We start from the raw sequence: 16,323 nt of genomic DNA on the forward strand, positions 1-16,323 counted from the left end.
AAATTTGGTGTGGAATGTGGAGGACCACAGAACCCCAAGAGCAGGGACAGAAATTGTAATTTGACGTGTAAATGCTGTTGCGGCCAAACACACAACTTATAAAACCCTGTCTATAATCGGGCAATGATAGCTTGAACCGTTGCGCACATAGCTCTGCTAAAGTGGCCCTGTTCATGTGCATGGGTGGGAAGAAATTCCAACATAGCAGACAGCCCCTGTGAAGGATTAGACCACAAGCCCGAATAGAGAGCAGACGGGGCTACAAGAGCGGTGGAACGGTTGTGGAGGAGCAAACATCATGCAATCCCAGCATGAGACACAAAATCATAAGCACAAGAAATAGCTGGGGTGTTCCCCAGTGGCAAAGCTCTCTAAGGACTGTGGTGAGAACGGGAGGTAATTAACCTGCAAATTGGGCCATGGACTGGTTGTGCGTTTCAGCAGTATTACTACGGTTCCATGATGTTTTGTGCAGGCTGGGTTTGCTCAAGTCCATTTTCCTGGGCTCGATTCTTCCAGTGCAGTGAGAAACAGCTTCTCCCCCACTCCACCTCCTGTCTCTCCCCTAATGCTGGGCACAACCTGCAGCTCCTGTTCCCTCGCCCACCCCTAACTCCCCACCCTAACCTCCTCATCTCCCTTGTCTTCTACAGGGGACCCCCTCGCCTACCACAAGGTCCCACTTCGTTTCCACCCTGACTGTCTTCCCCAATTTGCCATTCCCACACCATCAAATCCCAACCTACTTTTAAAGCCCCCCTCCTTACCTTAGCCATCAAGTCGCTGCCACTTCCCGACCCATACCAGCCAAGTTACTCTCTGCCATGCAAGACACCTCGAACCAAGTTTGGTTCTTCCCATTGTTACAAACCTCACTGATGGGGCCTGAGTAGGCCGAAACATGTGTCTGGGGTTGCTGATGGTACTCTTGTTCAGTGGAGATTTGCCTGGCAGTTTGGTGCTGAACTGCCCTTGTGGGTGGGACAAAGACTGATATGCAAATCGATATTTCTCCTCTATGAAGGATGCCGTGAGCTAAAACGTGGTTGTAGGCCCTCCTGAGTGGAAGAAATTCCATAGAACAGGGTATTTGACCCATGTTCGTTCTCAGTAGAAGGGCTCCCACAGTCCTTTGTAACTTGTTTTTTCCCATTGCATGCTGTAACTTTTTCATATTGCAAGTATGGGTCTATAAACCCAGCACTGAATGGGAAAATCTGGAGTGGCTTTAGGTGTTACGCATGATGCAAAGAAATTTAACAGTCATGCTGACCCACCACCCGCATTCTCAGTTAACGTATGCACCATTTCCCAACAGGCCACTGTTCTGGAAACTACCCAATCAATTATTGGGCAGAAGTGGGCTAAACAATAATTAATAATCTGCCATCTTGAAAAACCACAGTGATTAATTCCCCAAATATTCTCTTTTCAGTGCACCTCTGGGAATATTGATTCTGAAATAAAGGGACTAGAAATTAAAGTGCTCTATGTTTACACCAACAGCTCTACAACTGAAGCAAGTGATTCACAAATGACCTATTCGCTACAATCCAAAATGTGAAAAAGGCTATATGTTGAAAACAACTAAAAACAGTCTTGAGGAGAACTGATAGTGTCCCATTAAGAACAAACGCATGGAAGCAATGAGAGAATTGCATCAGTGTCCTCCACCACAAGACTGACTCTCACTGCACAGATGGTCCCTAATAAGTGTGACACCAGTGTGCAGTGGTATGCAGCCTTGAGAACTGCCTGTATTGTGTTGAAAAAGTTGCTTCCCTGTAAGGCAACATTTTCTGGAGCAAGAAGACTTGCATTTGGGCTAATTTGCATACCAACAAGGGTCTGCTCATGTAGCTATAAAATGTAGGTGAACTGTCAGTGAATGCTTCCGGGTGGCACGTTTGACTTGGTTCAGATGGCTTATTCGAATTTCACATTTCAGATAAAAGGATTTTTCACACCTTTTTTAACCCCACCATAACTTTGCTAGTGTTTGGTACACATGCCCCAATGCATCAGCACATGGTAGCACATCATCCTTCAGGATGGGGAAGCGCCTGCGTGGGTCCGCCCACGCCGCCAATAATTGAGAAGAAGGAAGAGGGAGATCAGACTATACAGCACTGATGAGCCATAATAAAGGTGGCATTTGTATTCAGTTTGCTGTAGCCTTGAGAATGGTCATGAGGCTAAAAAAAAAGCTATGTGTTATTAGGACTGCCCTCTAAAACAAAGACATGTAACGGTTTGTATTTGGGCTAATTTGCATACCCACAATGCTTTGCTCCTATGTTTCTGAACTGGCAGGGAACTCTTCGTGATGGCTAATGGGTGGCTGTTGTGGCATGTCTCAATACTACTACTTGCATCAGGGTCCTACAAGTCTTTCACCGTGCTGAAAAGTGCTGCCACTGTGCACTTCAGGGTAATAAATACGCGTAGTCTCAGGCCCATATTCAGAGTAGAGAGAGAGCGTGGTTATCCTTCAGAGTTAAGGAGGTCAAACCCTGATTTTCCACTTAATGGACCATGACACGGTAGTAAAGCACAGTAATCAAAACTGAAGCCCGTTGAAAGAAGCATCGGAGCGTGTTGCAGAGCCCCAGCTGCAGACGGCGGGTGGCGGTGCTGAGCCAGCTACGCGGGCCGTCTCGTATCGCCATTTTGCAGGAGCGGGAGGAGGCGGAGGTGAGGTGCGGGAGGGGGGGATGGATGAGTCAGGGAGAGGAGGAGAGGCAGAGACCTGAACCACGCTGACAACAACCTGGGACTGAGGAGAAGCCGGGCCACTCGCGCTGCAGAGTGAGGACGCGGAGACGCTTTCGTTGGCTGGTTCTGGTGGACTTTTTATCCTTCGGGACTCGTCGGGCGCCCTTGTCTTTTTGGAAGCAGACAGTGCAGGGCTGGAGGATGCTCTGCCTTGTCGGTGCCGGGGGAGGGGATGCTGCCGTCCTGCCTGTCGCCTCCCCCCGGAGCCTCCTCGGTTGAAAGTTCTTCAGTTGGCAGCGCTGCCACCCTCCTCGGTGAAGGGGCGTGAAGCAGCCCGGCTTCCCGAGCTCGGAGAGGAGGACGTCGTCCCTCCGCAGAGTCCGGTGAGTGTGCAGCCCGCCTGCCCGAGCAAGTTAGCCAACTAACACCCCTGCCCTCTCTATTGCACAACACTGAACATAGACACGTTTGCTAGGGGGGATAGAAGGGGTTGTGGTGTCTGACCCTCGTGCAAAACGTAAGTAGGAGAAAATATACGGCTAATTCGGGCTCTGTGCATCCTTGCTTCTGCTACAGTAGTTACAAAGGGTCTTCAGGAAGTTTGGTGCAAGTGGCGTCCAACAACAAGTCCCCTCCCGCACTCGCTCAGCAGCGACGAGCTGTGGACCACTGCGCAGCGCCGGGTGCCGTGTGTACACACACGGGATGGAGAAGGCTGCCCAGACGCTCGAATGGGCTGTGCCTGCAGACTGGGGAGCGGGAGCGCACAGCCTGTTTGTAATTTTCTGAGAGCGTTCTGGAAATGGTTATGGGGAGCGTAAGGGAGAGGGCACATCTTTATCGTGTCCTTGCTTTCCGTCCGCTTTCTAGCCCCTTGGGGAGTTCTGAGCCTGTGCCTGGAGTTGAAGATGCATGCATACCATGTATTATGTCGTTCTTCTTGTTAGCGCGTTTATTAATCTGGTCGGGTGAGTTGTGCAGGGCGGCTGAGGTCATCGGCTAGCAAGTGTAAGGCAGAATGCCCCGATTACTTATGGTAATCTTTATTACTCCGAGTCCTACTCTTCCTCGTCACACACTGCTTCGTTTAGGTTAGGATATCCGCTCCTTCACGAAGCAATGACTGTGACGAGGGGGTGATGCATGTGTTTTTAATGTATACACAAGAAAAGAAAGACTAGAAGTTCCACAGGCAAGTAGGATTTTTGAAGGGCAAAGATTGTAGCCAATGTGCCCAATAAAAGTATTTTAGTTGAAAATATCCTAGAATTCGGAGCAATTGCAGGCCAGTCGTTGTTTATTTGCGATTCCGTCCAATGGTGCGCAGAACACCGCGAGAGATAAGTCACACTTCCAGTAAGTCACTGCGTTTACATTGTGTGTGGGAAGGGTCCATCCCCAGTCGGGGGACTACACAGCCTGCTGGAATGTCGGCATTATTGCCCTAAGAGGCTTGGGTGTATCACCAACACGCTGCTATTAAGCAAAAGACGAAATTCAAATGCTCCTCTTGTAGACTATAAAGGGGACCCAATTCTACACAGCCCATGGTTACAAAGTTGCACAATACTTTACGCGAGTAGCCGTGGCCCCCCTAAGGAGGGGAGATACAAAGGGAGGGTGCATTTTAGTGAAATATCTTATGGCTGTTGTGTATAATGACATTAATTGTGGACTTTAAAATATGTATGGAGTTCGCCAGCTAAACGGGAGGCTGTGGCTTTTAGAGCCGAGCATCCCGGTCCTGCCCGTTCTTTGCACACTGCGAAATGGTGAACTTGTTCTCATTATAAGTGCAATGGCTCCGTCCCGCGTGTATCTCGGAAGGGGCACTCCTAGCCAAGCAAATAGTAAAAGACCAGCTCCGTTAGCAATTAGGAGACGTCTGGGGTTGTGATGACAGGAACATTTGAGCAGAAAAAAACGCAAGGTTCATGAAATCCGAGCAGTGGACTGGATTGGCTTTTCCTGTATTGTGCAAGGCGCCCTGCCGACGCAGGTCAGAGCACCTCTCCCAACCGCACTGTGTTTTTCTTGTAATTGCCGGCACGGCTTCGGCAGACGATGTGACTTCAGCCGGAGCGCTGCCTCCCGCCTGCCCGCCTCCGGACTTTTCTCTGTTTGTGGCCAATGTGGGGCAATCGGGCGGCGCTTTCGGGGCGGGGTCTGCAGATCCAGTTTGGTGTCAGCTGGGCCGTGAGAAATCGCTCACAAATCACTGCAGATTGGGCCGCGCGCTCAGACAGCTCGGCTTAGGCAATCATTAAAATGTCGGGACAATCGGCAGCCCTCCGCGGCGGCAAGGCGGGATTTACTGGCTATGTGTGGCAGAGTTTCAAGCAAGTAGTTTGAAGGGGTTGTATTTTTAAGTACACTGTTAGCCATCGCACCAGGTAAACCCCCCCCCCCCCCCGCCCTCCAAAAAAGAAAAAAACAGAACGGATAACCTTTCATTGGTATCCCTTCCACCACAACGTTTGTTTATTAATTATTTAAAAATACAATGTTTCTTTAAGCAACACTTGGGTTTCAGAGGATGAGAGTTAATGTTTTAATTCCGATGTGGTGCACTTGTGGAAATAAGCTTGTCGTTCGATTCCCCACTCGCTCTCGATGCGGGTACAGATGCCAGAGCAAATACTCTGCCAACATTAGTGTCCCTAATAAGATGCCAGAGCTGCCTTGTCCTATCCCCGCTGCTTTAAGGGGCGATACGAAATAGAGTGGCGGGGGAGGGAACCTGTGGAAATGGGGCGGTGCCAAATTGTGATGGGCGTGGCCTAAAGGATGTGCAGGTGACTTGGGTAAGGGCCACCTGCCCAAATGATACAGTATGAGGCCCTCACACATGTACTTTGGGGTCCCCAGCATGGTCTTGGTGGTCCTGTCTGCATACTGTAAATAAAACTCCCTCGTGGTTGCTTTTTAAATAATCTGCTCCCTGTAAATCTCTCTGAAACGGGATATAAGCAACAAAAAAACCTTAATTATGTAAATAAAGGCCCAGGCCCGGTGTGCTTAATGGCTCTGCTTAAGTGCTCATTTAGGGTTTCAGCTCCCTGGCTGTCTGTCCTCTGATAACTTGTACCTATCCATTCCCTGCCCGGAAATCACTTAGGGGGGCTCTGCAAGAAAGGGGACAAGGACAATTGGAACCAATGTAACTACTTGATGCTTTTCATAAAATCAAAGGGCATTTTGGAAACATCAGAAAAACCCATGTTTGCATGTGAACGGTCTGTGGCAGTGACTCCAGCCTGCAACGCTTCTGAGCACGTAATGCACACTGGCCCTTCTGCCTGTTTGATAACACACTCCCAATAAAGGGATGACAAACTACACGTCATATATGCAGATCTAGAGTTATCCTTCAGCAGTCGGGGGCTGGCTGTACATCTTTAGAAGGCAGACTCCTTCCCTTCAGGTATTTCTTTAATTGTGTGTTTATTTCGCTGTCCCTCCTGCAACAACATGCTCCAAAATCCCACCGGGGGACTGAGTTACTTACTATGCTGTGGAACTAGTAGTTTACTTTTGACCAATGTTACTGATCCAATGGTTTTTAAAATGCTGCAGATTTGGCCCAAAATGTATTCCCAAGTACCACTCCGCTTGCAGTGAAAAGTAATGCATAGGTTGTGATTATTGGCCTCTTTCCTTGCTGGTGTTCGGGCATATATTTTTGGTCCCGTCCAACCCTGGACTAGGGTTTTTCGGACAGTATCTCTTGCAGAAATCACAATTTTCTTGAATGCCTACGTTTTGCCAACATGTTCAAGATAGTATTAAGACGGCTGATTGACTTAACACAACTGCAGCATGTGTGCGTAAGTCGCAGGTACAGATTCCAGTATTCTTGGCCCATCTTTAAAACTGGGGTTCATGAAGGTAAGCTACTCTTTAGCTTGATGGTAGTACTTTATCTGCCTTTCTCTCCCCCACGGTATTCTGTACGCTCTTCAAGTTCAGCTATTGTTGGACCAGTAGCCAGCCAACAGTAGCAGTTCTACCAGCACAGTCTCGTATGTATTCTGCTCTCATTTCCCACTGCACGTATCCACATACTTGAAGTATGGTGGCGCGTGGTTCAACCAACCTCCAAAGAGAAGACCTGCTGACAGTACCTGCAGGCCAGTCATCTAGACCAGTACCTCAGGCTGTCCCCAAATCGCCTCCCGTCAGCCTTCTCAGTACAACTCCACTGGTCAGAACACGCATGCCAATCGAATAATGCCAATGACCTCATTCCAAGCTCAGTTTCCCTCCACAGCTCCAGTCCATCTTACCTTACAATCTTCGACAAAGAAAGCTGTTATCTGCTGAAAAGGATCGCTTTTGAAAATGCAGCTTAAGATACGAGCCAGCGACGTTGGGGTGAGCTTGTGTCTTATTTATTTAAGTATAACAGCATAAGACCCCTGGCACAGCACCTCCGTTATCCACTTTCACCAACTACAGTGCCTGGAACATTCCTTAAGTACAATAACATTCCAAGTAGAGTGTTGGTGACAGCAATACTCCTTGACTAAATAAAGAACATCATAACGCATCTCCCTCCTTTTATCCAACACACCCTCTTCATCACCGCATTCCTATTCATATTCCACACCTGACTCCTACTTGGGTGCACCGCACCCTTGAGAACGGCCACCACTCAGACAGGGTCTGAACACAATACATCTCCCTTCCTCCACACCTTTCTTTATCCTCACCAAGTGGCCACACTCCAGTCTTAATTGTCTCTCTCTCACTCTCACTCTCTCTCTCTCTCTCTCTCTCTCTCTCTACCAAACCTCTTAATGTATTCCACAAAACAACCACACGTAAACTGTGTACCGTTACCTGTCAAAATGCTCCCTGGGATACCTTCACTCGCAAACATTTCTTGAGCAAATTCAACAATACTCTCACCAGAAATCCCATGCACCATCTTAAATTCTGATCATCGCGAGAACAAGTCTACCATTAAAACAATGTACTTTCCACGCCCACAGCAAATCTCTACTGGACCTAAGATATCCATGCAATGTCATACCACAACTTACAAGGAATGCTGACCTCCACAATGGGTTGTCCTCTGGCTTCCACTCCTTTGCCCATTTTGATACACTGAAGGCAATCAGCCAGTCTCCTTTCAACGTCCCTATCAAAACCTGGCCACCAGTATTCACTCCTTAAAATGGGCTTAGTCCTTGTCACACCAACATGCCCACTATGTGCCAAATCAACAATGTTCTCTCCAATAGCTCCGGGAACAACAGTCCGTTCCTGCCGAAACACAATGCCATCAGCCATGCTCAAATCTTCACGCACCTCCCAAACGCTTTTTCACCCTGTTGTAACTCCACTTTTCTAGGCCACACTGATTCCATGTATGCCTTGACACTCATGAGATCTCTATCTGTATTCATGGCATCTAGCCACGCCTCCTTCCTTACGATTCCTTCATGCTTTACAAAAACCATCTTGGATAAATCATCCCTGTTTACCTCTTCCCTACACTTTTTATTACACTCACCCAACCTTGATTCTTTCCCTGGTATAACTTGCATTTAAAATCTGTGGCTTTGTAATCTTGTGACCCAACTAGCCACACACCTAGATCATTTTATCTAACCCCTTATACTCAAATATAGCATTGAGCGGCTTGTGATCCATTCTCAGTAGGAAGTCAGTGCCCCACAAAAAACGCCTACATTTTTAACAGCCCATTGACATGCCGGGGCCTCTTATTCTAGAACAGAATAGTTATTTGCTGGTCCCCCAAACCACTTGAGGCATGAGCAATTATCTCCTCCCCTTCTGAGTATTTCACCTGCGACTGTACAGTGCCGATGCCATTCTCACTGGCATCAACTGTTCCAACACCCACTCTATGAGTATCAAAACTGCCCAAAGGTCGTGCCAAGTCAACTTCTTCCTTTATCAAGTTAAGCTCATCTTCGCATTTTCCATTCCACACAAAACTCCACCCTTTTATTTTGCAAAATTTTCATTTTGACAACTTTGTCTGCATAATTGTTTACAAATTTCTGGTAAAATTCAATTATTCCCAGAAAAGAACATAGTTCCCCTTTAGATTTTGGCCTTTCTACCTCCTTTATGGCACAGACCAAACTACTTTTTGGTTTCACTCCATGTACAGGCACATCATGACCCAGATATTCGACTTTATCCACTTTAAATTTACACTTATCTTCCCTCAATGTTATTCCTCTCCCTTCCAGAATCTTTAATACCTCCTCTAAAATGTTGTCATGTTCATTTTCAGACTCGCCACATACTAGTACGTCCTCTTGGAAGCAGAACGCCTTTCATCCCTCTGAATAACCTGTCCATTACTTTCTGAAATGCAGAAGAAGCAGACACAAGGCCAAACGGCATCTTCCGAAATTAGAATACTCCCTTGTGTGTTATAAAAGCAGTCAACTTTCTACATCCTTCCTCCAGTTCAACCTGATGAGCTGATGCCATGTCTAATTTTGAAAATGCTCACCCTTTTCAACATTTCCGCCATGTTGGGTAATGGATGTCGATCTATCATCGCACACCTGTTCAATTCTCTCAAATCCACACACAGCTGCAATTCACAGATGATTTCTTAACCACTACTAGAGGGGATGTCCATTCTACTCCAACAGCCCTTTCAATAATGCCGATTCTCAACAGATTATCCAATTTCTTCTTCCCTCCATGCCTTAATGCTAAAGGAACAGACCGTAATTTGGCTGCAACACGAACACTTCCCCTTATTAGCACAATTTGATGTTGCATGCCCTACACTTTTCCCACACCTTTTCTGAATAGGTTTCTGAATTTCTCATTCACTGCGGGTCCCACATGTAGAACCTGATCGTCTGTGTTGGGATCGTCTGTGTGGGGATCTAATCTTATCTTCTATTTTGATCCCGCCATCCAAGGAGCGTCCTTCCTTTCTTGGTTACATACACTTTTATCCTGGATGTACCGTGGTTTGATCGTGCTCAACACCACCCTAGACATAATTGATTATCTTTGAACCAGAATCTGCCATCATTGAGACCTCTTTAATTCACTTTCACACTTGTATACAGTTGTTCAGGTTCTTCCTCATCAACACCATGAACAAGGTTAACTAACATTTTCCACAAGGCATGTTCCATCATCCTCCTCAGAGGACCTATGCCCTTATTTTTCATTTACGTATAACACTTTTCTTTGGTAAAACTGGAAATTATTTCAGCAATTTGGTGAAGTGTCCACGTATTTGCATTTTGCACATGTTACTCTTCTTCCTGGACATGCCAAAGAACCAGCAAAGTGAGAGTTACTGGCACATCGAAAGCATAACCGTGCATGTTCTTCTCTTTTTTACCCTCTTGGTTTGTTGCTCATGAGATCATAGTTTTCCTTTCACTGCTGACTTTTCCTTCACTTTCGTCTTCTACGTTGCGTCCACCACATTCAACACTTCTACTCTAGTTTCTCCACACTCCTTTTCTGACAATTCGGGAACACACACCAGAGACTGTTCAACCCACTTGGTGATTATAAGTTCTTCATCTAATGTGGGCTCGTCTTTCAACCACAACTCCTCTCTGGTCTTATTACACTTACAGTGGATCATGAATTGGTTGCGTATGTGTTCATCAAATGACTCTAGGAACTTGCACGATAAAGCCAAGTGTCTTAGAGCCGTCACATACTCCTCAACAGACTCTCCTTGCTCTTGTGATCAGATTCTGAAGTTGTACCGGTCTAAAATGGTGCTTGTTTTGGGGTAAAGTGCATGTCCAACTTGAGTGGCGCATTGCCCAGTTCATTTGCACTATCACCTACACCATCATTTGGCACGGGGTAATGTATCAAATATGCGCTGGCCCTCATATCCTAAGAAAGGCATTAAGAGGGAGAGTTTTCTGTCATTAGAATAAGAGTTGCCACATGCCGTCTTTGTGGTGCATAAACCTCTTTTTCCATTGTTTCCACTTTACTTTGGCTGGACCAGGAGATGCCATAAATACGGAAGGACCAGGCACACCTGGCATGGCCATTTCCACTTGCACCGATCTCTGGAGGGTATGGAGGGAATCCTTTTTTCATGTGCCAGAGTATGAATAAATGTTCAATTTGGGGGAATAATCTTCTCCTAGCAAGTTTATGGCAAAGAAATGTGTCCCTTTCGCTCTTAGTTCCTTATTTAATGGCTTGACAGCCAGGTCCGAGGGCAAGTAGGGGTTAACTAATGTTTATACTGGCATACTGCGCTGATCACTTGGGAGTCACCTTTGGGGCTCTTCGCACATGCACACTGTTTTCTTATCGGTGCAGGGGGATCCTCAAAAACGTGCATGCGTGTTGCCCACTTATGAAAGAAATCACAGAAGGCGCCAGAGTTTTCCTCTTGGGCCGGTAAGGAATATTTGCCTTGATACAGAGGGGGTGGGGGGCTAGCACCACCAACTTCCTCACAGGCCGCATCCACATACACCTGGCATTGCGGAGCAGCTACACAGCATGAAGTGCAATGGCTACAGCTGTCTCCCCCTTTGTGGCACCTCGCACAGGTGCCAGGTGTTATCCCTCACTTTGTCGCAGCTTGCACAGACGCCGGGTGGTGGGTGCTGCACCTACCGTCGCTGGATGGCAGGTGGTCCACACACCTGCTGCCCTTCCCTCGTTGGCCACATGAGTACACCCAGCTGGTCGGAGCGGCCGGAATGTGTGAGGGTCTAACTCCTTAGCATCCTCATCGCCAATGTTAAGATACGAGCCAGAGACATTGGGGTGAGTTTGTGTCTAATTTATTTAAGTATAAGTGTAAGACCCCCAGTACAGCACCTCCCTTATCCACTTTCACCCACTGCTGTGCCTGGAACATTCATTATGTACAATAAGATTCTAAGTGAGTGTTGCTGACAGCAGCGCTCCTTGACTAAATAAAGAAACCTCATACCACTGACCTAACCCCCCCCCCCTTCTTCCCCTAGACCTGCACACAAACTAAAGTGGACTGGTCGTAAGAGTTTGGCATGCCGCTCAGGAAGGAGCAAATGAGTGTGTTCAGAGAGTTCAGGAAGTTGGTTGTACAAAGCCATTGGTCGCCAGCCAATTACAGATCAGAGATTCACAGCCCTCCTTCCCAGCAGGTGGCTTATTGGCCAGATATGTATAATTTGTCAGGTACACTGGTGATAATGGTTAATTTCTACGCAAAGACCTCTGTTTTTTTCTTTAGATGAGGTAAAAAAGACCTTAGACTTGCAAACAGCAAATAAGAATCCAAGCCCTGATGTTATTCATATCGACTTGTTTAAAAATGAACCACGCATATGGGTACTGTTGCCAGCCAATTTGTTCAATTCTGTAGGGTGCACTAGTAAAATTCCATCTTGCTAGTGTGACCATTATATAAGAAGGGGAACAGAAATATACCTAAACCCCTTTGCCTATTTCTCTTCTCGATGCTGCTTCTAAACCTTTTGGGAAAGTACTTTTTTGCAGAGTGGGCGGTCTCAAACAATACTTTCACACCCAAACAGGGCGGTTTCAGAGAAGATGCAGGCAAAGCGGATAAAGTTGGTAGTCTCTGTCCCTAATGGCTAAATCTTGTGCTGTTTCTTTGGCATCCAAGGACCTTTACCGCAGAATTTGACACTGTCAACAGGCAGAGGTTATGGAGTATTTTGAAAGATATGAATGTTTACATAGACCTACTGAATTTGATCCAATTAATACATAGCAATTCGAAGGGTAAGGTTTGGTGGGGAATGTACTGAAAAATGTTCAATTAATAGAGGGGTTCGTCGGCGTACATGTTGGAAATACTCCTCTTGTTAATGTCAACACCAACTCATAGTGAAGAGAGTTGGGGCAGAATGGCTTAAAGGTTCCTTCAGTAGCCTTGGTGCCAGTACCTCTGCTTTCTTATTCAGTTGACGCTGTTCTTATTGCCAGAACACCAGCCTCCTGCAACGTCTTATCAATAGATCAGAGTCTGATATGCTCGCTTGAAATCTTCCAATTAATACTAGCAAAGCAAAAAGGTTGGTGGTGGGGTAAAGAGGACATTGTCAAACTTCCTTTCTGAATAATTCCTCCCCGCCCCGCAGAACGCGTGAACTTTGTCTTGGAGGGTTCAATCATAGGAAATGTAAGAGTCTTTAAGCATTTGAACTAACAACCCATCATCAGTGGAACAAGCCTTTGGTGCACTCACTCAGCTTTTGAACTTTTAAGAGAACAGCACCAATTATTCTCCATGTTTATCGGGCAGAACTCGGTTGTGTGGCACTTTATAGATGTGAGGTGCAGGGATTGGAACCGCTGAGCAGCTTCTAAAAAGCTGAAGATACTTTCAAACCAATCTATTCCTTCTGACATGCTCTGCCAATTTTGCAACACACTTCGAACTTATTCAATGGTATGTGGCACATGGCTTTCAGTGCAGACCTATTCTTTGTTGGCGGTCCCTTTTGAAGAAATCCCTAATTTTACCAAGATGATCCTGGTTGACATCTGCTTGTGGGAAGACTCCGTAAAGATCACATGGCTGAAGTGCACTGAAGATGCACTAGTCTTGGCCAATCGCTCCGAATGGTATCGGAACCCTGTCTGGACGTTGCTGAGGATGCAGGTCAAGCCGTTACTTCTGAATCTTTTCCAGGCAGAAAGAGAAACCTTAGAAATTCTCAAGAAGCAGAACGCATTGCGTTTTATGCTATGTACCATGGCAGTCTGGAACGGTATTTAACATGGGCGTTAGACCAGTCAGCATGGTGGGGACTCGCCATTTTAGATTTAATATTTTACCCATTGTCCCTACATTAGACTTGGTGTCCAGGTCGAAGGAAGACATGTGTTTGTGTTCCTTTTGTCCACAATATAAAGAAACCGGTATGCACTTTTTATCTTCTGTTGTGACTACCAACCTAATCATCAACGGACGATAATACCTGCCCTTAAAATGTGTAATTTTTTAAAATTCTTGTCATTCTGCTTTTTTTTTTTTCTTTCAACTGTGCAGTCATGTGCAGACGCTTAGTCATTTGAAGCATTAAGACTACCATGGAAAGTTAATTGTGCTTCGTTTTTACTATTTGTAGTATTAAATGTCATTTATCACATATATGTTGTGTATATTTGCTTTTATGGATCTTATCCGAAAAAAATATTTAAGCTGATTAATCAAGGCCAATACCACAAGGAAGCCGACACGGAGCAAGACCAGTTCGATCCCCGGGTCAGCACTTAGAAACCTCTGGGTAGTAAGCGCGTTATAAATAGCCTATCATATCATGTCATGCCAACCTCGCAGGCCTGTGTCCTGGGTCAGGCTGGCTAAATACATACAGGCCACCGCCTCCTATGTGAGAGTGGTCCTGCTGTGAATATCAAATGCACATCTGAAAAGGAAAAAGACGACATCGCATATCTCCTTGCAATTTGAGGTTTGCATGTACTGTGGCATATTGTTCATAAAATTGTCAACAGAAAATGTATTTCGCTGTGTTGGAGGCACTGAAAGCAGAGGACATGAAAAAAGAAGACCAACGCGCCTTGTGGAACAAAGACATTGGGCTTGCTTTTCAAATACTAAGCACCACTAGATGCAAGCCACCATTGCCATGCTAGCCATGTCGTCACCGTTCTTATTTTATTTTTTTTATTTTGCTCCTATGTGAATGATCATGTGGAAAGATGGAAGCATTGCGGCATCTTCTGTATGCTCGGTTTCTAAAACGATCAGTCCAGGCAGTAGGACGTCACGGAGCAAGGAAAATGCATGAGCTCTGTCTTTGTGCAGAGGTAGGCCAGCGAGTGTTGAGGGGAGACCTGCCTGGCCACGGCAGCATCCACAGAGGAAGTGACCCATATATGATGGGAACAAGAGGGCAGCATCTACAGGAAAGGTGAACGGGCAATAGCAATGGCGATGTACACAGCGCAAATGGGCATACTGCTTGGCTGAGATGGTCAGCAATGGTGACTCAGAGCAAATACCGGGAAGTAGTGCTTGGAATTTTCTTGCTCATGATTGGCTGAGACAGGAGAACGTTCTGAAAAGGATGCTACTGCTGGTTACGGCCCTCTGCAGACCCACTGTTCTCAATGATGTGCCGATAAGCCAATAGTATGCACACTAAAGAACTTCTCTTTTCCTTTCTGGCCTCCGCAGGGTTTTGTGGAATCCAGGATTAGAGCACATTTGGGGGCCCTCGGTTCCTTTTTATAGCCTACTAACAACGGTTTAGGTGAAGAACCCAGATCACTTTTCATGGGCAGTAGTCCATTTGACAAGCCTCTCCCCTCTTCTTCCATCATTACCAAGGTTCTGGTGAAGTTTGGCAAGGAGAGGGAAGATCTTATCCAAGTAGTGGCATTCTGGGTAAGGGGACCCTAGTTCCCGATTCTCAGCAGTTGAGCACTATCTGATTACCATTTCCTTTCTCTGCCGAATCTTCAGTATAAGGAGGTATTTCTCCTCCGACTCTTGAGCTGATTCTTGAGAAGCAAGAGTTGGTAAGATAAGTCTCTCAAAAGCTGGCCACTCTGGCTTTACAGCTTCCAAGGGGACCATCTACTAATAGGACACATGCACATCATTGGGTATCCGTCCAACAGTGGTGCTCAAGTAGGGTTCTTCATCCATCGCTTTCTGCTCCACCTAAGATACTCGATGTCCCACCTGAAGAGTTCAAGGGATGTTGGCTGTAGCAACACAGATTTCAGTGGGCATGGACAGATATAGAATTGGTTGGGCTCCCTTGAAGAAGGCTTGTAGCTCTGGATTTTTTTGGCCCCTAAAAGATTAACAAAGCGTTTCACACTTCTCTGTACACCCTCCAGTGTGTGTCTCCCATCCTGGGCTCTTTGCTACAGCTGGCTTTCCAACATTTCCCCCCTTTGTAACCTATTCGGGATTTTGAGCTGGAACAGCTGTTCGATTAAACCCTTTTTCTTGTAGCAGAATCATATATTCTTAGAGTAGGTGGGTTGGGTGCCCTACTGGCCAACCTCCTTATTTTAGGATTCGCCCTAAAGGCCTTACATTGCATCCTGGGGAAGGTTTTCTCTGTTCTTATTTCTATTGTAATAATGTGTTTCTTCCTTTTGCAGAAAACGGGTGATGATTAAACCTCTTTCTAAGTAAGTGAGTCAGGTTGGCCATCACTGAAGGCCATGTATTCGCTATGTGGGGTGGCAGAGGCTCTTGATATCCCTTTGCCTGATGTGTGCATGGTGGCAATGTGGTCAAATCTTTCCCCTTTCACCGTACATTCTAGGTTGAAAAGTTGGTCTTTCAGATGAAAGGTTGGTTCGGGCTACACTTCCGCAGGCAGTTAATTTGACTTGAAACGTTTTGTCTGTTCATTAAATGTAATGAGTACAGTTGTTACACTTTTCTGGCCCAGGTTTTGTTTACTTGTGTGACGGGGGCATGTGTTGGGACATGAGTGAAGAGTGGCTACAGTCTTGGACTTTAAGAAGTGTGACGAGGGAGATGACTATGGGTAATGCTGACATTGTGTTCCTCATTATGCTAAATAAAGTACTCACATGTCGTCCTGCTAAACCAGAGGAGACTCTCAATTACACTGATTAGGGACCACAGGAAGTGTACAAGGC

General features: G+C 46.2%; 1 protein-coding gene across 6 annotated transcripts in view; it reads left to right on the top strand.

Annotated features, from left to right (window-relative positions):
* Positions 1-2,725: 2,725 nt before the first annotated feature.
* PTPN13 (protein tyrosine phosphatase non-receptor type 13) overlaps positions 2,726-16,323 on the top strand; it is a 1,388,150-nt gene continuing 1,374,552 nt past the window's right edge. For 3 of the 6 annotated variants that reach the window (XM_069630435.1, XM_069630437.1, XM_069630436.1), the window contains exon 1: positions 2,726-3,098. The gene's annotated coding sequence lies outside the window, so the exon portion shown is untranslated. The remainder of the gene's footprint in view (positions 3,099-16,323) is intronic. The other 3 variants (XM_069630439.1, XM_069630438.1, XM_069630440.1) reach the window with 1 other exon arrangement.

Source organism: Ambystoma mexicanum, chromosome 6q (assembly GCF_040938575.1).
Source record: "Ambystoma mexicanum isolate Mex_15411 chromosome 6q, UKY_AmexF1_1, whole genome shotgun sequence".
Classification (NCBI taxonomy): domain Eukaryota; kingdom Metazoa; phylum Chordata; class Amphibia; order Caudata; family Ambystomatidae; genus Ambystoma; species Ambystoma mexicanum.